We start from the raw sequence: 5,300 nt of genomic DNA, 5'->3' as shown, positions 1-5,300 counted from the left end.
ACTGTTGGTGACTTCTTGCTCTGCAGTGCAGTGTTTCAGAGAAGCGCCCTCATAGCTTGGACAAAGAACTGCCAGGCACATCCCATTGGTTAGATTAAATTGTGGTACACCTTGCTATCCTGTACTGGTAGTGTGTTCTGTCCAGTGAGCTGAAAGTATTCTGTGTGAATGCACACATTTCAAAGAGGATGTTTGGTTTCTTTCACAAGATCTCATGATTTATGTTGGCAATTATGTTGGCAACAACAATGAATGAAAGCTCACAAAGTCATTGCAGTCATAATCTTGTAGGGTTGTTGCATCATACAGATGTATACAGATGGACTGTAAAGTGACATTTTACCGCATATTGAGGGGTTTTGTGACATTTCTCTGCATTCCATTGTACTTAAAGGAATTTGCTGCTATATACAATTGCAAAATTTTGTCTTGTTAAATCTTATCATTGAACAAAAATGGAAACAAATATTGAAAAAATTACAATACTGGTTGACAATTTTAGATATCTAAGGTAGAGATGATTTCAAGTTAAGAAGTGCGTGCATTCAGTTATTGATTATGTTATGTTTTTTGTTTTTTCAGGTCATAGATAAGAAGCACTATGAACATGATAACAAAGCTATTACCACCAATGTAGACTGGAAGTTAAACAAGGTTGTTGTCACGTTAAAGTATCTTCTTTTCTGAATGTTGTTAATAGCTATTGCATGAAGGCTAGCATACTTAGTATGGAGCTTGGCTAAGGGTATTAAGATATGATGGTTGATTAAAAAAAAATGAAAGCTCCTTTCATGAAGAGACCATTTTAAAACAAACAATGGAATTTCATTTTGCAAGACAAAGAAGAATGAATGTGAAATGCACACCTAGGAATAGATGCAAAAGGAAGTTACAAAAACCCTCTACTACAAACATATGTAATAAATGCAAATCTTGTAATTTTCCAGGCCATTGATTGTTGTTAAGTGGCAAATTAAAGAAAGTGTGACAAGACTGAAGGTAATAAAATATATATTAAAGGTTCATTTTACTATTATTGTGATTCATGATCACATTCTCTCTTATCAGCCATTGACCCTTACCTGTAACATGCACTGAAATGTATTTCTGTAGCCCGACTCTACAGAAGTCTACTTCATGTTTTTACATGCTGTTGAGTTCCCGTATTCACTGCACATTATTTAATTGTTGTGAGGATTGTTTAATGACTACCTTGCTACCAGTGATCTTTGTTTTTAAAATGTCTCTTTTTTTTTCTTTTTTTTTGGGGGTGGGGGGGGGGGGGGGAAGAGGGTCATGGCTGGTATGAAGTCATTATTGGGATACAGTGGACTCCCCTTATATCACAGTCCTTGGGACCGGCAGTTTTCTTTCGTTATATCAATATTTCGTTATAACCAAACAAATAAACAATAAAAAAGCACAGAGTGGATAACGTTGTGGCCCGAATTTTTACATTCTTGTAAGTGAAACTTCGTTCTAACCTTGTTCGTTATAATGGGAGTACACTGTATAAAGAACATCTGATTCTCTTCAAGGTTTAGTAAAAGTTTTCCTACCATAGGTAGTCAACATTCCGGTTGTAACTCTCACATTGTGTGAGTTTTCTTTCACTGCTTCTGAGTTTCATTCAGAGCAGGAAGAGTAAGTTATAGTAGAGTTGATATATCTTAAACTGTTGCAAAGATGTTTTTAGACCTCTTGTGTAGAGTGATAATGAGCAGATTATGCGTAAAACTGTTGTATAGAGAAACTTGTCAAAGTTCTATAACATTTGTGTGCATGCTGTCATTGAAACATATACCTGATTATTTTTGTCACTAAACTGAAGTGCAATATTATCTAATTTAAGTGAAATTCTGAACTATGTATTCTGTTCAACGAGTGCCTATTTGCAGTATGTGCTCTACAAAAATCCTATGTGTGGTGTACATGTATTTCACATTGTGGATGCAAGTATGTGTGTGTGTGTGTGTTTGGATCATACATGATTGCATGTGTGTGTGTGTGTGTGTGTGTTTGGATCATACATGATTGCATGTGTGTGTGTGTGTGCACTTAGATCATACATATCACATGTGTGTGTGTGTGTTTGGATCATATGTGATTGCATGTGTGTGTGTGTTTGGATCATACATGATTGTGAGTACCTTCTTTAATAGTGTGGCCTGCTCTAAGAGTGCATTCCTACTGACCAGACACACACCAACCAAAGATATTCCTTGGATGTTTAACCATTACTTCACTAAGAATCGAGAGACAGTGGTGTAAGTACACCAATATGATGTTAACATAAGGTTCATAATGCACAAAGGAATTTGGGATGATTTAGTTTGCAGCCAGGAATGTAAAAGTTAATACCAGACTTTTTTTTTTTGCCTATTGAGATTAGTCCAGGGATGTGAACATTGAAATTGTGAGTGTGTGCATGATCTGATTGCAAAGTGTCTGACATCCTGCTGGTGTTTGCCATTTGTTGCTTTAAGTGAGAGAATATGTTCTCTGAAAAAATCCTGTAAATGACACGAGCCACAATTATAAGACGGTGTAGATACAGGGACATTACTAACCATTAAAATTAGTTTCCTTCGACCTTTGTCTTCCAAATTTGCTATCAAAAGAAAATATCAAAAATTGCATAGTACATGTAGATGGTCCAAAATTGTGAATCTGTTTTAAGTATGAGATTTCAAACAAGCTTTATGATTGTATTAATTCTGTATTGCTGGTCAACTTATCCTGCATCACAATAGGCAAGGAATATTCTACTGTAGTACATTTAGAATAATTTCTCTCTAATTAGATCCTTGGGGGAAAAATATGCTGGAGATAGGTTGTGTTTTTCATTGTCAATTAAGTTCTTTAAAAAAAATAACATTACACAAACAAAGCAAATCTAAATCATAACAGTTGACTTGGTCTCACAGATCGAGTATGTTTGCATGTATAATGATATAATAGGGTACCAGGTAATTTTGTTTTTGAGTCTTACAAAAGACTTAAATTTTACAGCATACAACAATCAGAACCCCCCCCCCAAAAAAAAAAAAAAAAATAAAAAAAAAAAAAAAAATAATAATAAATAAATAAATAAAATAAATAAATAAATAAATAAAATAAAAAAATTAAAAAATGCAATACTGACACAAACTCCATAGACAAGTACACCAGTGTTAAAGATCAGCGTTCATCATGCAGGCATTCCCAATTTTATTCCTGGTTCCGCCTTTGATGACTTCTGTAGTAGTTCATATGACACTCGTGTCTAATTCATTGAAAGGCTGGACTGCCAAATCACACCATTTTCACATCTCTGATATGGCATTTACAATGATAACATGTTTTGGCTGACATACACGAGACAGCACTTGAACGGACAGATGAAACCTGTCATATGCTTCATAGTGGGGTTACATTAATGAGTTCTAAATTCTGCATTCAAGTGTTCTTTGAGTGTTTGAAGTAATATACCCATGAACAGGAGAGAGGAAAAACTCTGAACGTTCAGTGACACATCAGTGCTCACAAATTTATGTGCTGAAAGTATCAATCAACCTGTATACACTGCCAAACTGTCTAGGAAAGTAAGGAATGGGAGAGGAAGACGGACACAAGATTTAAAATATGCAGTCTATCAGATAGCAAAATGATTTGCTGCCAAGGCATTCATGAAATTTTGTGCAACATGACAGAGCAAGTGCCATATACCAGCTACATACATGTACAAGTACATTGTATAACCTTTTGCAAAGGCAGCTTGCCAGTCTGTGTGTGCGCGAGTCCATTGCTCTCTGCGTGCGTGTGCTGAAATTATAGCGAGCTGCCTTTGCAAAAGGCTAGTACATGTACGGTGTACAAAACTTTGCTGTCTGAGAAAAAAAAATACACTGTACTCTGCACTAACATGGCACCAATACAAATACATCAATATGCATTACATATATGTATTTTATGTAAACTTTCTTTTTAATCCACTGACACCAGGGTCCAACTTGAACGTTAATTTAGACATACATGATGTACAACATGTATTTGCATAGGTAAGCCATTTTTAAGAGCATCATCATACTCTGACAGGAATCTTGCAAAAACAATATAACATTGACCTTCCTGACAGGGAAATAGCATTTTGATAAAGACATGAAGGTAACAGGAAATACATTATATTTGTGCTTTTTGCTATCCACAAAAGACTAGAAGCATTAAAAAAATAAAGGAAATGGAGAATTAAGGGCTGGTATTTGTCATCATTATATCTCACTGAGAGGAAGTTTAATACAACACTATAGCAATGTGTAAGAACAAGCATCTGGTGTTCATGAAGATGATCTATGCAAACCTTTAAAAGTCATCTTTCCATTGATACATCAGCTTGGATGCAAATCTCCTGTACAAAGGCTTTCCTAGCATCGCTGCCTGCACATCTATTGTTATACACTGTATCACCTTGAGATTCACGCCTATCATGACAAAAATCTTCTTGATACATTGGTTGTCTTACACAAATCATTTTACTACCACTTTGGTCATGCTCTCATGTTTGAAGGAGCTTCTACACACACATCACTGCTAATGATCCCCACGATTGTCCTAATCTAGGACTCTCATAGAATTTAGCAAGTCAACAAATATCACAGGGTGGAAAATAAAACCTTAGTACGGTTACACTGATGGTATCCTTTTCAATTTCACCCATTGTTGTAACAAGCAACTGCCTCCACAAGTGTTGAAAATGATTGCATATTGCGGAAAACAGTGTACATACAGTTGTGCTTTGTAATTATTTCTCAAATTGTTGGTTCAGATATATCTTCTGCGAGTAAGCAATCCATGAAAATAAATACGGTATCAAACAAAATTTGCAGATGAATCATGATTACCAGAAATCAGTAAGATAGATCTGGAACAAACAATTTAAAGTGAAAACATAGTTCTGGAAAGAATTTGAGAACCCGTCTTGCACCATTTCATATTTGTTCGCAATATATCGAAAGAGTCTACCAGGAAACTTACCTGGCTGACGCGATTTGCCGGGATGACGAGTTGTTTCGGAGTATTTTGAGATCAAAAATAAAAGTCTGTATACCGACTTTTATTCCAGAAGGAGCCAGGTTAACTCGGTCTCGGCCCTAACGCGGTCCTATTTCAAACAATCTATACGCAGTTCGTGATCACCATAATCTATACCTAGGCGCACATTCATTTTATAGGCGCGCCAAAGAGGTTCTTTGACTTTGAATCAACTCGGCCCATAACTGCGACCAGCCAGAACGCGAAGCGCTCCCATAGTATAACAATGT

The sequence above is a fragment of the Diadema antillarum genome, unplaced genomic scaffold (assembly GCF_040938485.1).
Source record: "Diadema antillarum isolate AM-2024a unplaced genomic scaffold, OU_Dant_1.0 seq00001536_RagTag, whole genome shotgun sequence".
Taxonomy (NCBI): Eukaryota; Metazoa; Echinodermata; class Echinoidea; order Diadematoida; family Diadematidae; genus Diadema; species Diadema antillarum.
Note: the sequence above shows the minus strand (reverse complement) of the source record.